Raw genomic sequence first — 16,942 nt, forward strand, 5'->3', positions numbered from 1 at the left:
AGAAACTTGATAGTGCAAGATTTTGAGAAAACCAGTTTTGGGCAGAAACTAAAGGCTGACATTGCATGTACCAAAAATACTCCAATGGGTCCAATCTCCTGGACTTAAGAGTTTGGTAGGGAGGACTATAGGTAGGAAAAAGCTCAAAGGTACTAGAGCAAAATAAAATGGGGTTGCAGTACAAATCACCAAACTGGACCAGAATAGAAATGAAGATGATTCACTCAAATTTTCAAAGAACATCACTGGGTTTTTGCATAGAGTTGAATTGTATGCATCCACTGACATCTCCAAACACTTGGAAGAATTTTTAAAGAAATATTTAAATGGGTTGTAGTGCAAAAGTGCCTACTGGACCAGATTGGAAAAGTTGGTGTAGAGCTCAAAATCTCCAATGGCCAAAAGGTATTTTTGCATAAAAGTGATGTGGAAACATCACATGACATCCCCAAATTTTGGTGGAAATTTTAAATGCATTTGTCAAATGGTTGTAGTGCAAAACAGGCTCCAAATTCAAAAGAAATCATTTTTAAAAGAATAAGGCTCTGAGAAAACAAAATCTTGCAATTTAAATCCACTGATAAAGAATTGTTTTATTATAGAGAGTATTCAAGTCCAACAATACTCTTTGAAGGTTTTTCCACTAGAGGCAAAAATCCAAAATAATCACAAAGGGTAAATCTTGACAAAATGGAAAAGTTTTATTTCCTGGCAACATTTTAATAAATAAAACAAGGCCAAAATTTTTGGGGTGTCACAACACTACCCCCCTTAAGAAAAATCTCGTCGTCGAGATTTGTTAAAAGCTGTTTTGAACAAAAATTGTTTTTTTATCAAAAGAAAACATTCAATTGCACAAAAACAAAACGGCTACAGTGAGAGGGCAATAAGTGGTGTAAAACCACAGTGTGGTACACTGGCGTAGCGTGGAAAAATCCACGGTTAGGAAAAATGAGATATTTCTACGCAGATACAGTAATTTAGAATACATTCTAAATTACCAAAATACGCTGGTCGCACCCGAGAGCACAGTGCTCTCTTTGGCTGACAGGTGGACCCAGGGCCCATTGTCGGCCTCTTCTCCTACCTCTGGCTCTCTCTTCTCTCTCGCGCGCTCTCCCGCGCTTCCTCCACCGGTGATGCCTAGCTCGTAGGGCATCGAGGCCGTACCGTGGTAGTGCGCGGCGTGCTAGCTGCCGGTGCAGCGTGCACTCACCTCGCGGGCCAGTGCGCTGTCGGCACTGCTCGCGGACTCGCCTCTGAACACCGGCGGTCGAGCGACGAGTGGCGCTGGTGGACCTCGCCCACCGTACACCGATCTCGGGCTATAAAACGATCGCGGTGCTCCTCTCTTCTTCCTCACACCTGGCCTCGTCCCTACTCCTCCTTCCTTCTCCTCCATTGCTGTTAGCAGGAGCTCGAGACGAGGCTCTAATGGCGGAGGCGATGCCGGACTGGTATGTGCTCCTGGTGTGTGGAGGGTTGGTGGTGCTGCTGGGGTTCTCCGTGCTCCTGTGCGCGATGATCCTGGATGATCGTCGTGATGCTGCCGCTCGAGTGTTAGCTCTTCGCGGCGGCGGCGATCACGTGGATTAGGCGCGGCATCGGGGCTGACTGCTGTCAATGTGCTGGGGCAGCTTGCGCTCGAATGAACACTCACAAATCTCTCTTACTGAGACTGTGGTGTCCTCGAGTGTGGTTAGCTAGGCGCAAAAATGTGCTCAAGGATTTGTAATAGTGCTCGAGGTCGAGTGGTTGCGGCTGTGAGTCTGCTGTTACAATGCTGCGCGAATAAAAATCTATGTCTTGAAAATATGCACGCAGCAGTGACTTGGGGAAGGAAATCTCCTAAAAAACATGTTGCGAGAGAAAGATTATTAAAACAAAACTAACAGCAGTAAAAATGCTCACATAACTGAAACTAAAGCAAAATCGGATCCGTCGCACAAGATTTGGGAACCACGAACATGCTACAACACATAAATAAAAATACTGGGATTATAAAATACAGCGGAGACGTTTACAAGGAAAACGGCAAAAAGACAGGGTCCTGAGAAAACGCCTTTGGCACCGGGGCACACTCCTCTTCTATCGGGGGAAGCGGGTTGACCAGTCGATGAATGCGCCCTTCCTGGTCAGGCCTCAGTGGTCTGCCAATAGCGATCCGAGGATTTAAATCAGCGAGGCTCTGGAGATAACCCATTACCCGCTGAGTTAAACGCTCATGGGCAATAACGTACTGGGCAATGTTGGCCAGTACTGGATCTCTCTCAATACGTCCACCGGGGAAAGATGCAACTTCTCCGGGTGCTGCACGACTCGGAAAATAATAGTATCCTCGCTCGCTGGCATAGGGTACCGCGAATCGAAGACGAGTGAGCGCCTCGTATGCAGCAGCTTCTATGGCCATTTGCGGAGTCGGCATGGATTTCCCCACGAAGGAGACTTCCGTTGGGTCCTGGTTTGGGTAGGCGGGAGGGATGTGCACCACTGCCCAATATTTCGAGGTGGAAGGGGTGATCCTCGATTTGAGCAACTCGTACTGGGGTGGACGGGTGGCACTCATAGTACTGCAGGTAAAGTCCCACAATAATTTGACAAAACTGCCCGGGGTTGCGTCTAGGGTCCTCAGATAAATACTGGGGGTTGGCATGGCAAAGGAATGGCTGTGAGAGCAGTGCACAAGGGCGAGGGGCACTCGGCAAGGTCACGAGGTGGCCTTTATATAGCACCGGGGCTGGTTATCCACCGGGGTGAAGGGTAACTGGTTGTCGATCCTGTTCTCGGGTCAAAGCCACAGATATACATATCACATAAATGTGACGCATTACTGTGGGTGCCGTCGGGGTTGGTCTTGGTAGCTGCGCCCGAAATTTAAAAAGGCAACTGTACGCTAACGTACACATGCATAGCTACTACTCCAACAATAAGGGCGCTCAAGCAGACAGCATGTAATAAAAGCGATACAAGACCACCATTACAAAGCATAGGAAAACTAAGGCTCGATACCATTCGAGCGACTTAGTCTACTACGTTAATGTCTAAGTGGGCTGGCCTTGCGGACGCCGATGCTTCTCCACGGTTCTCACCGTCGGAATTTGCTGGTTGAGGCTGAGGGGCTGCAGGGTCGGGGTAGTGGTGATGACCATCGCGGGGGTTGTTGGCCACAATCCCGTTGGAATGGGTTCCCAAAAGGCGACGAAGCGCTTCTGGGGTCACCAAAGCACTCTGGTTGACGGCTGGCGCAGACCTCCAGGGATCGATCGGGTGTCCGAACAGCATGACTGGGTTGTCGGTGTCGGGCTCCACGTCTCTTCTCGCCGGGGCTCGGCGAACTAGCTCCCCACGAGCTGCGATCAGATCAAGGGTGACCTGATCGAACAGTTGCTCTAGTGCGCTTACATAGCGCACCAGATGCAATAGTGCCGGATCTGTCTCGTGATCTCCGTTGGCAACCTGGGGCGGCCTACCATACCCGTCACGACTGGGGTAGTAGTAGAACGAGCGACAGTTAACTCTAGGCGACAAGTGCTGGAGTTGAACTATGGCTTCGCGGGCTGCCAGTTGGATGGCTTGTGGCTCAAAGGAAGTTGTCCTTCCAGTGAACCTGTAGGGGCGTTCTGGCGACAGACCCCTACCGTAGATGTGCACAGTGGCCCAGTACTGATGGCTCTCACCGTACATGGGTCCCTGGTACACAACATACTCAGGAGGCTCTTCTAACGCATAGGCACGACGGGTGAGGTTTGCGAGCACGGTCACGAAACCTCCCAGGTTGGTTGCTGTGGTCTCATTGTGAACAATGGGGCCAGACATCGTGGCTTGGTTTGGGGAAAGAGGCTGTGCTGTGCTGTGGCTGGCATGCCCTTTTTATAGGAAAAGGGGACGGAGTCTTCCTCCGCACGCTTGCATAGATACGGGTTGGGTGTCGGCCACTGGCGCGTGATCGACGGGCTAGGCTGATAGGTTGGGCACCGTCCGCCGAAAGGCGTCGGGTCACTATGGAGCTATCTTACGCGGGAAGCTTGACCGGGTTAGGCGAAGGTCTGGTGGTTTGGTTAACCTAAGTTTATTGACCTGGCTAAGATAGGATTAGCCAATGGTCAGCCTGGCTCTGATACCAAGTCTGTCACGACCGGATTTTTGGGATATTAATTTCCCAGAAAAACGGCCTTTGTGCTCACCAGCCCCAGGATTACTGTTAGCTGATGAGGCACCAACTTGATACAAGAATTCCAAGCAAGGTACAAAAATATGTAGTACAAAACCATTGAGGCCTAGGAGTACAACACTTGGTTTCTAATGGTTCAGGGCGGAAGCGGTTGGGTACATCTGCGTCTATGGGACTCCATTTCCCACAAGAACAGCTGACCAGGATAACTCCTATCTTTGCGAGGCTGCTATCGTCAACACGTAGGCTCCGAGGTTGTCACCGCGATGCTTATCTCCATGCGCGAAAATCTGGCCAAGACAATAGCCAGGGACAAGCCAGTGAGTACGTTTGAATGTACTCGCAAACATTAAGAACACGGGTATAATATAATAAGGGACAATCATGCTCCGAAATAATTGTGATCACAGCTTCTGCCACGAAAGTCTGCGTTGCTCGCATGCAGGGATAATATGAACATGCAGTATGCGGGTGAGTACCATGAACGTACTCGCAAGATAGCTCGAACATAAGATATAACAAATGTAAACACGATGCCTGAGAACAGATTTAACAAGTGCAATCAGACATAGAGATAATGATGCATGGGAAACAAAAGAGAAGTCGGGCGGTAGTCCTCCCGAAATCCCAAAGTAAAATACTGGGTGCCAAACGAGGGTCTGAATGACTCCTCGAGAGGAAACTGCAAGAATAGTAATACCGGTGCCAAACGAGGGTCTGAATGACTCCTCGAGAGGATACTGCAAGAATAATAATGCCGCAGTCGGGCGTCGGGGCAACACCACATAAAGGGCTTATAACAGAAAATAAAAGCAGTGCGTGCCACAGTCGGGCGTCTGAGCGACACCACAGAAAGGGCTTATAAAAGATTGATCACAGTGAGTATCGAGGAGGTAGAACCATCCCAGGGGTACTCAATAAAGTACATAATGTAAATGGTTAGTCCATAATAATAACAAAATTGAAAATATGATCCTCAGATGTCACAGGTCATAAACACAAATCTAGTCTAGCCGTTTCTCCATCCGAAGACCATCACCGAGTTCTCGCTAATTCGTTCTCCATCTGAATACCATTACTATGATCCAGTTAGCCGTGTCTCCATCCGAAAACCGTTACAAGATCCAACTCAGACTATGGCCTTACTCAAGATCATGGCTATCCAACAGGATATATCCTCTGCAGAGGGAGTACTATTTTCCCATGAGTAACGGATTTACTTAGTCCATCGGGACTAATTCCGCCTACGGCCTTTTAATTGAAAACACACCTGACCTGCACACACCAGCTTAACTCACCGATGTCTGGAATCACCCACGACACCTGCCAAGCAAAACTCTAAGTGGGGAGGCTACAACCTCGACGTAGCATGGGATCAAATTTCTATATGCGCGCTCTAAGGGGTGCCCCCCCTCTCGGTCCCAACCGGAAACACCCATGCCCCCGGACCAAGTGGCATGCCTACGGGAGGCCTCCGGTATCTTCCACTATGGCCTCTCTGTACGGTGTGTGCTTTGGTAAGGGGTTGACAACTTACTGAACCATACCCCGTCCGCGACAGGGAAAAGTGGTGGTACCAACAAAAAAGGGAAGCTACTGACCAAGACTCGACCTACGACCGACTCAGGTGGTCCAAGTATCCTCCAACAATATTACCATTAGTGGAATAAACCACCACTCATCAAGCCTTACTATGCCATACCGGACATACTCGTATCGACGAGGGGCTAGGGACAAGCTCGTGTCTACCCAAGACCACGACTTTCCCGGCTTCCTTCCGGTATGCATGAGGAGCTCACGAGGATGATCCAAATCACTAACGTATCCATTGCTGACCACAAAACAACTCCAAAGTGTACTCATGTACGAGACTTTATCGTTACATAGAGATAACTCATACTCCAAGCCAAAAGGTGTTGTAATCACATCAGAACACCACAACAAAATATTATGCCAGAGTTCAGAAATGCTTGCCTTCAAGAGTATGCAAAGGATGCACTTTTTTTTGAAAGCTTTCTCTTCTCTCCATTATCCCTATTTTGCAAAATATCCAAATAACAAATATTTCAAACACAGTACAAAAGTTGTCTCAAATATTTTTGAAATAAATCTTAAAATAAACTAGATGAAATTTGAGAGAGGTAGGAAAAAGAATAAACTCATTTGGAGTTTTATTTTAAAAGTTATAGCTGGTCAAAGTCTGGTCAAAACTCTGTTTTTAAATAAAACCAGAAAAGAAAACGTTTCGAGGGGAATACGCTTTCCGGGCAGAGAAGACGTACTCGGAACTCTGCGCTTTCACTTAAACAGAGAGAGAACAGCTGCGCGGGTCACTGACAGTGGGTCCAGAGGGCCCACTGGTCAGGTTTGACCGTTCTTCCCTCCCTCCTCTCTCTCTGCCCGACGGGAGCGGGACTCCGGCGATCGCCGTCGATGAAGGGCAGTGCCTCACGGGCATCCGAGGGCGGGGATGGGACGGCCAGACTGAGGCGGTCCTCTTGGTGGTCGCTGGGTCGACGGGGGTGGAAGGAGTCGCCGGCGGCGAGCTCCGCGACGGAGGGGGCTACGGTGGTGAAGTGGTTTTTGGGCTCCGGTGGTCTCCGATCGAGGTTGGGTAGCTGGGCAGCTCCGTAAGGATAAGGGGAAGCTACTGGTGTCGTTGGTTGGGCGAGGGAGTGACTGGCTACGACGTATTGCACCGGAGTTTGGCGGCGGCCGAACTGGCCGGAGTTGAGGGAGATGGCCACTACGGGTTGATCCACTGCTTGGGAAGCTTTACGGGGAGGGTCTGATGTCGCCTGAAGTCTTGAACGAGTTCGGGGACCCTTTAAATAGGCGCTCGAGGTTGGACCGCGGCGACTGAATATAAGATCGCCAGCGACAGTCGTTTCTGTAGCTGCAGGGTGCCATGGCGGCGACGAACGCGTGCCGACGAGCTTCGGGATAAGATCTAGCTATTCACAGGGGCAGCTGGCGCGCTGGTGTGGTTTGGGCGGTGCCGAACATGGCAGAGGCCGCTGCCGACGCCGGCGTGCCGCCAAGGGCGCTGCCAGCGGCGCTGCAGGGCGCAAGAGATGGCGTGGGGAGGGAGCGAGCTATTGCGCGGGTCAGCGGTGGAGTAGCGGCCATGGACGGGTCGCGTCGAGTGCGGCAGTGCGGCGCGGCGGCTCAGTGCGCGCGCGTGCAAAACGTGCGCTCTGGGCGCGCCCAGAGCACGCACGGAACCCGCTCGACGAAATGCCAGGGTGGTCTAGAGCGCGAGGGTGGGGCTGGAAATTAACAGGACTAGGATAGAGGCAACTAGGAGTTCAGTGGACAAGGTTGCTGGGTCATTGGAGCAAGTCCACAGTGCAAACTAGAAAACATGCCCCAAGCTGACTGTGCACACCAAGTGCTCGACAGAATGCCAAAAGCACTTAGGCAACTCTTGGAGTGGCCAAAGTCTCCAGATCAGGGTCTCTTTAGGTGTAGAAGATGGTGGTAAGATTACTTGGGCAAAACTAGAAACTTGATAGTGCAAGATTTTGAGAAAACCAGTTTTGGGCAGAAACTAAAGGCTGACATTGCATGTACCAAAAATACTCCAATGGGTCCAATCTCCTGGACTTAAGAGTTTGGTAGGGAGGACTATAGGTAGGAAAAAGCTCAAAGGTACTAGAGCAAAATAAAATGGGGTTGCAGTACAAATCACCAAACTGGACCAGAATAGAAATGAAGATGATTCACTCAAATTTTCAAAGAACATCACTGGGTTTTTGCATAGAGTTGAATTGTATGCATCCACTGACATCTCCAAACACTTGGAAGAATTTTTAAAGAAATATTTAAATGGGTTGTAGTGCAAAAGTGCCTACTGGACCAGATTGGAAAAGTTGGTGTAGAGCTCAAAATCTCCAATGGCCAAAAGGTATTTTTGCATAAAAGTGATGTGGAAACATCACATGACATCCCCAAATTTTGGTGGAAATTTTAAATGCATTTGTCAAATGGTTGTAGTGCAAAACAGGCTCCAAATTCAAAAGAAATCATTTTTAAAAGAATAAGGCTCTGAGAAAACAAAATCTTGCAATTTAAATCCACTGATAAAGAATTGTTTTATTATAGAGAGTATTCAAGTCCAACAATACTCTTTGAAGGTTTTTCCACTAGAGGCAAAAATCCAAAATAATCACAAAGTGTAAATCTTGACAAAATGGAAATGTTTTATTTCCTGGCATCATTTTAATAAATAAAACAAGGCCAAATTTTTTGGGGTGTCACAGTCATCAGCCACCGCCTGAGTAGAGTCCTGCTCCTTCAAGTCCGCCAACGCGTCAGGCCTCTCATCCTCCTCCAAGTACGGCACCGCTTCAGCCCATGCCTCCTTCTCCAAGTCCGGCAACGCGACAACCCACTCCTCCTCCTCCAAGTTATCAGGCACCGCGTCAGCCATCTCCGCCGCCTCAGTGGGCTCTGCTGCCTAAGCAACAGCGGAAGAGAGCAGCCGCAGCTATGGCGGCTAGCGGTACAAGTATAGGAGGCAAGAGATACCAATTTGGTCCAAGCTTCGCGCCTCTTCCGAAGAGGCCTTACGACCTGACTCCGGAGGAAAACGAAGTCGAAGTGCAAGCCCAAGTGAGGGCCTATTTTGGACCGAAACCGCCACCGCCGCAAAAGGAGAATGTGCTTGAGCATGTCATTGACCACTTTATTCGTATGGCCGAAGCACCAGCTCCCAAGCCTATTGACTCAGACTATGAGCGCCAAATCAGGAAGGCACATCAAGCACAACAAAAGAAGGAGTCGAGCTCGAGCTCGACCCAAGTAGCTGCCAAAAAAGCGGGAAGACTGTTCCCCAGCTGGGAGAATAGGCGGTGCAATCGATCCCCCCGCTCATTGTACCAACACACATGAGTACTGGCGCGGCCGATCATCTGGTAATAACCGATGATCATAGAAGGCAGGCTGCAGAGATCAGATGCACTATAGAACAACTCTTAGGGTTCGAGCCCATGGAAACTTATACAGCGTAGGAACTAAAATGGAAATATGCCCGCGGCGAACCTTTGGTCAAGCCTCAGGAGGTCAAGAAGCTCTCAACGAGAATGTATGAATTGCATGAATGGTACATGAAACTTGCCAGGACTACCAATCGAGAGTCCCTCATGGTGAAAATCAAGGCAGAGCATTACTTCAATGAGAATGCTCTGTATGTTGAGTTTACAGAACTGTTTCAGTTATTCAATCAAGACGCACTTGACAAAACTATCGTCAGTTGCTATTGTCTGTAAGTGATTTCTTTCTGTAATTTAAGTCTCAAGCTAGCTGTAGTGCTCATTGATCATTACCTGTAATTATCCTCACTATATTCTTTTCTGTGGTATTATGTAGGATGAAGATCTATGAAATGAAAAAACCTGGACGCTGTGGCATTAGGTTCATTGACCCAAATACCATTAATCAAGAGACATGGACGCGTGAATGGGATCGAGCAGACACAGAGAATAGTTTGCTAGAGTTCTTGAATCGCCTAAATACCAATCGAGATATACTACTTCCTTACAACTTCGGGTGAGTCACACTGTCTTGTACTACAAATTCTATTTTTGCTTACTAGCTAGATGTTAATAAGTGTATAGGGTTTATGGTTGTTGATGAGTTTTATGCACATGCCTGCTTAATTTATACATGCAAACGTGTGCGCATGCAATTCCCACTGGATTTTGTTAGTCATTTAAGTTGACGAAGGAAAAGTTGAAGTACTGGACTTAGTACTTAAACCAGTTACTGAGTACGAAATCATGAAGGGGATAGTCAACAGGTAATTTCAATCATTATTGAAATATATGTCGGCCTCTTTAGTTCGTCATTTGCTGATATCAACTAATTAATAACCCCTGTATTCATTTTCTTTGCCGGCGGGCAGTGCTTGGGAAAAGTTCATCAAACAGGTTCGAGGCCCATGGAAACAAAAGCTGTATTGGTGTCGACCCAAGGTAATTAATTAAGTACTACTAGCTAGCTACCATCTCTTTAATTATAGTTTCAATACCATTAATTATCATGCTTGATTAATTATTATCTGATTGAATTCTATTATCGTAAAGGCCATGAAGCAGGCGCCGGGGACTGATTTATGTGCATACTACGTTTGCGAGAACATTCGCATGATGGCGTCCGAAAGGGGCACATCTGCTAGACAGCTATGGGTACGTTTGCCAAAACACTATTCACAATTTTTACATCATTATCGATATCTAATCACACAACTAATACATGCATATTGATCTCCCTCTTAAAAGTTCAATGAGGTGCGGGATAAGCTCCTACCAACAGATCATGTACGAGCAATTCAAGAGGAAATAGCGGGATTTTTGCTCGACCAGGTCATAGATCCCAAAGGAGAATTCCATTACCCGCTACCGCAGTAATGCCTCCATGTAGGAGAAATTGTATATACCAAATTGTATATATACATGTGTATGTGTATATGTGAATGGTGGTGCGAGACATTCGATGATATTATATATATATATATATATATATATATATATATATATATATATATATATATATGATCGGTTCTATGAGAAATTGTATTTATATATATGCATAACGTGTACAATTTGTAGTATCGTAAAATACCAGCAAATGAAAAAGAATTAAATGGAAAACACAAAATTAAAGGAAAAAGAAATCATAAACCCCAAACCCCCTAAACCTTTAAGTACCGGTTGGTGTTACCAACCGGTACTAAAGGTCTCCCAGCCCCCGGCGCGGGCTCGTGCCACATGGTGGCCCTTTAGTGGCGGTTCGTGTTGAACCAGTACTAAAGGGGGGGGCCTTTAGTCCCCACCCTTTAGTGCCGGTTACAGAACCGACACTAAAGGGCCTTACGAACCGGTGCTATAGCCCGGTTCTGCACTAGTGTAAGATTCCACCTTAATAAGACGGACACAACGTGATGAAACTAGAGATATCGTCTTAGTAATAATGTCATCTTACTAGCTACCAAATTTAAGTAACACATAGTTCTCATACAAATATTCAATTTGATAAGCATACTCAACAAACTCAAATAATGCATTGACATGATATTCCAAAACTGAAAATGCCACACAAGGCTAGACTGTCACAGTCTCTGAGTCGTGCGTGACTCTCAAAACCCTCACATGAACTCCTAGCCGAGGTTGATCTGAGTCATACATGACTCCTTAGACTCGACACCAAAGTGACTTGAGGATATTGAAAGGCCTGAGAGCAATAGTACCTTTCCCTTGATATTATTCAAGTGGGGTGGATTAGTTACATGCCCTTTATATAGGAGTGGTTCCTCGACAAAAGACATGCTACCCATGGTGATGGTGGTGGTGGGTAGGAGGGGTAGTATGGTAATTCTAGGTCCATGATTCCATGATGACTACTCAAAGATGGGGGTGTCCATTGTCCATGGTGCACCACTTTCCTTCATACATGCATGAATGGGCCTTTAATGTCATCTCCAACCCTGACCCGCAAATCGTACAAGTGGGGACCAGTCTGTGGACAGTGATGTGGGAGCCGGTCATCTAAAATTGTCCCCTCAACTTCCGCCTCTTTATTTAAGTCCGCAAGCTCAAAATAACCACATACAAAATCATAGATGTTTGAAAATGCTCAAATGCCAGTACTTATAATTTAAATATTACAATCCAACAAAGTTATCAAATTAAAGTAGTCCAACTTGAACTCAACGAGCACATATGTTCTAGTTGTTCCGTTTAACCACCCACAGGTACTCAATTAAAATTTCCTTGATTTGCTCAATGCTGAATTTGTTGATGCATTTGAACAAACTCATCAAACATGGTCAGATTCTCATCTGAAAGCTCGATATGATCACCCATGCTCTCAAATTCAAGAGTTGCGGTAGTACACCCTCATCCTCCAAGATCATGTTGTGCATGATTACGTATCTGGATCCCATTTTTTCTAGGTCCACGGACAACTGCAAAACGGCCTCGGGGCACTCCAAATGCCATCTTCACATCCTTTCTAGCTGCTTCTTGTCTTTGGGCAAAGTGAGACCTTTTTTGACCAACTGGTTTAGAGATGTTCTTCACAAAGGTAGCTCACAGATGATATATCTACCATCAACCATATTGTAGCCCATATTTGTATTCATGCCCATTAACAATACAGTTGCGAGGATGAGTTTTCCCTTTAGTACGCCTAGCAAACATTGGAGACCGCTGCAACACATTGATGTCATTGTGAGACTCGAGTATGCCAAAGAAAGCGTGTCAAATCCAGAGATCCTGTAATGCAACTTCTTCAAGAATGATGGTGGGCTTCTTAACACGACCCATGATATTGCTCTTGTAGAGCTTTCAGACAGTTATCCCATCTCCAATGCATGCAATCAAGAGATCCGAGCAAACTTGGCCACCGACTTTCTTCGGACATTGCAAAGAGCCACTTGGTGTTTGTGACAACTGGTTTTCTCAAGTACTGAGGCCCAAACACCACGACCACGAAAGTAGAAAATCTGACCATGGCGTCTCCGCATGTGCTCTCCGACATCCGGAGGTATTCGTCCCACGCATCTGCGGCTATGCCATATCCAAGCATCTGCAGTGTAGACGTGCACTTCTAGTAACCAGAGAATCCAATCCTTCCCACGACATCCTTCTTCAAGAAGAAGAAGAAGAAGAAGAAGTCATCAAAGGACTGGATGGGTAGAGGTGATTGAAGACATTCCACATCCGAAAGTGTCCGTGAAAATTGTCAGCCAATAGGGTATCGAGGGGCAAAGAAGTCGTCCCTCAGGGTCAAATGGCCCCGTCCCCTGTTCCGATTGAGCGCTAGATGACCCTTGATCAATCCCTTGAAACTAAGACATGCTCTTCCGCATGCTCTGCATCTGCAAGGATCACCTTTGTCATCTATGTAGTCCTTCCCATCGGACGACCCAACGTAGTTGTCGTATTTGTACTTGGTACATCCCAAACGTATTTTCTTTTCCAAACACTATGCACTTGTTTTGGACTCTAATTTGCTTTATTTGAATGAAACTAACCCGGCTGATGCTATTTTCAGCAGCACTACCATGTTGTTGTTTTTCTGTAGAAATAAAAGTTCTCGGATTGGGCTGAAAATTTAGGGAGAATATTTCCAGAATATATAAAATATCGGCGAAGAGAACTACTAGAGTGGGGCCACCCAGGAGCCATGAGCTCAAGGGGCGCGCCCTGCGGGCTTGTGGGCCCCTCAGGCCTTCGGCAACCCTAACTCCAACTCTATAAGTACCATCTCACGGAGAAAAAAATCATAGAGAAGAAATCAGCGCCTTTTACGATACGGAGCCACCACCACCTTATGTTCTTCATTGGGAGGGCTGATCTGGAGTCTGTTCAGGGCTCTGGAGGGTGGAAATCATCATCGTCGTCGTCATCAACCATTCTCCATCAATAATTTCACGATGCTCACCACCGGGAGTGAGTAATTTCTTCATAGGCTTGCTGGACGGAGATGGAGTTGGATGGGATTTTTCATGTAATTGAGTCAATTTGTTAGGGCTTCATCCCTAGTATCCACTATGTTCTGAGATTGATGTTGCTATGACTTTGCTATGCTTAATGCTTGTCACTAGGGCCCGAGTGCCATGATTTCAGAACTGAACCTATTATGTTTTCATGAATATATTTGTGTTCTTGATCCGATCTTGCAAGTTGTAGACACCTATTACGAGTTATGATCCGCATACCCCAAGGTGACAATAATTGGGATTCTTTTCGGTGATTACCGTAGTTTGAGGAGTTCATGTATTCACTAAGTGCTAATGCTTTGTTCCGGTTCTCTATTAAAAGGAGGCCTTAATATCCCTTAGTCTCCATTACGACCCCGCTTCCACGGGAGGGTAGGACAAAAGATGTCATGCAAATTCTTTTCCATAAGCATGCATGACTATATTCGGAATACATGCCTACATTATATTGATGAATTGGAGCTAGTTCTGTGAAACCCTAGGTTATAACTGTTGCATGATGAATGCCATCCGACATAATTATCCATCACTGATCCATTGCCTACGAGCTTTTCACATATTGATCTTTGCTACATTACTTTGCCATTCACTACTAGGGAAAAACTTATACACAGCATCTTAGTAGTAGCGCTGGACAAAACGGGGCGCTACTGCTACTTAGTAGTAGCATTTTTAAATAGACCGTGCTACTGCTACTACTTTAGCAGTAGCACGTTCTGCGAAACCGCGCTGCTGCTATATTTGAACTGGGCGCAGATGGCTAACCCCACTTAGCAGTAGCGTACCACTGACCAGCGCTACTGCTATGGCCTGTAGCAGTAGCGCGTTTCTCTGAAACGTGCTACTACTTACTTAGCTTATCCTGGAGCGGTTCACCCTCTCACACTCAGTCCCTCTCACTCGCTCTCGCCCGCGCCGAACCCGTACATCGTCCACCGCCGCTGCGCTGCTCCTCGCCGAGGTACTCCCTCCTCCCTCCTCCCCCTCCTCCTCCGGCCGCCCTCGTCCCACCGCCCCTCTCCCTCCTCCTCCTCCGGCCGCCCCCTCCCTCCTCCTCCTCCGGCCTCCCCCTCCCTCCTCCTCCTCCGGCCGCCCCCTCCCCCTCCACCCCCGCCCTTCCCTCCTCCTCCTCCTCCTCCTCCTCCGGCCGCCCCCTCCCCCCGCTTCCTCCCTTCCCCTCCTCCCTCCATCTCTTTTCTTTTCTATTTTTCACTATAGTTTTTTACTATTGTATAATGCAGTTTTATTACTGTTTTTAGCAAGTGTTTAAAATAATTAGTAAGTAAATTAATAAACAAGTTGAACTAGTTTTGTTTTAGTAAGAACTAGTTGAATTAACAGAACTAATGTATTATTAGTAAGAAAATTAATATAACTAGTTGCACTAGTTTATTTTTAGAAAGAACTAGTTTATTTCCATTTATAGTAAGTTTATATTTAGTAAGAACTATTTGAATTAATAGAACTAGTTGAACATGTCACAGTTGTTGTTATTTTTTTAGTTTAACCAATTATTCCCGCATCGACGTCGACGATGCCTATCCCGCATCCTCGTCGTCGGTACCCGTCGTTCGCTAGGGTTTTAGTTGTATTAGTGATGTTATATGTATGATACTATTCGGGATGTATTAGTGATAACTTATAGGGTTTTTGTTTTTGCAGAAATCAAGGAGCCCCTCCATGATCCCCGCCGTCGTCCCCGTCACCGACCCCCTCCGACCTCAAGGTGAGACCTGCCAAATCACCATGGCAGTATGAGTCCTATAAGATATGATGCAGATAAAAACATGTATATCTTGTGTTGCTCAAATAGGATATGTGGTTGCCCAAGTGGCCGGTCATGTTCAGGTTACACCTCGGAGTGGCCTATGGTTTGCCGGAGTGTTGACTAATTTCCGTTCCGGCAAATTTCAGGTGCTCGATATGTCCTGTTTTAGCAAAGGTCATGCCGGAATTTTTCGTGAATTTTGGCATGACTTGTGCTAGAATATGTAGGAAATATCGAGTGGCCTGGATTTCTAGAAAGATAATTAAACAATATTTTAGGTTGACTTTAAGTCTGTCGAGGCCGAAGAATCCCGACTGTTGTCGTGGGGGTCGTTTCTCCTTCTTCTCCGGGTGCTAGACCTTTGTTATGCACTAGGGGAAGGAGGAGTAACGACCATCACCGACGGTCGCAAATGTCAGAGAGGAATCAGTGAGGGAGAGTCTCCACCATATATGAGAGGACGAAGAATCCCGACTGTTGTCCTGGGGGTAGCTTCTCCTTCGTTCCCGTGTGCTAGACAATTTGGTGTAATGCACTCGGGAACGAAAGGAGGAGCTACCATCACCGACGGTCGAATATATACACCACGTGAGCTGAGAGTTTTCAAGAAAAGACTCGACAGACCGATAGTTAACCCGTGATGAATAATGAACAAGCTGAGAGTTTTAATTGTACAAGTTTAATCTTTGAATTATGAACATAGGAAATGTCGTCGGACGAAGAAGGTCCCGGGGAGTGCTGCTGGTGCGGCGACAACCGGGGTTTCTACGACAGGCCTCACCTGGACGAAGGTCGGCGCTTCAGCATTAAGCTCGAGGAGGCCTTCAATTGTGATACAGTAAGCTACGACGCAAAGTGTTTTTTTCATAATTAAGCTCGACTTCTACTACTTCAACGTGTAATTTTCATCTTTTACAATTCGACTAGCTTATCCCATGCCATGCAAGACGCTATGTCTTGGAGAGGATGGGTTTTGAAGATCATGAGAGGAATGAAACAAAGAAAGTTAACCTAAGGACCCATCATGGTATGGATTTTGAGGTAAATATATACAATTCTGAGAGCGTATCCCATTTTCGTTGCCCGGGTTGGGAAGCACTTTGCAAGATGTATGATTTTCAAGAGGGTATGTTTGTCACCATGGATCTTGGTGATCCTGACATCGACCAAGACAATTTGGACATTTGGGTCCTTGTTGATATGCTTCCAATTCTACCGCTATGCGAGTTCCTCAAATATAGTTATTAAGTAATTTATATTGTTTATTTCAAAATAGTTGTCAGCTTATTTCCATGGATAGCTTACTTTCATTCTTAAAAGAATGTGCGGAAGATGGTAGACAGAACCTACTACACCGATGGCTCTGAGTTAACTTATCAGGAGAAAAGTCATCTGGTCGCATATTGTACTGATCTTGAGAATTACAATGCCTTTTATCGAACTCCTCCAAATTATGGTCAATACGTGCCACTAGTGCACGTGTTGAACCACGGTAACT

This window comes from Triticum aestivum, chromosome 5D (assembly GCF_018294505.1).
Source record: "Triticum aestivum cultivar Chinese Spring chromosome 5D, IWGSC CS RefSeq v2.1, whole genome shotgun sequence".
In the NCBI taxonomy this organism is placed as follows: domain Eukaryota; kingdom Viridiplantae; phylum Streptophyta; class Magnoliopsida; order Poales; family Poaceae; genus Triticum; species Triticum aestivum.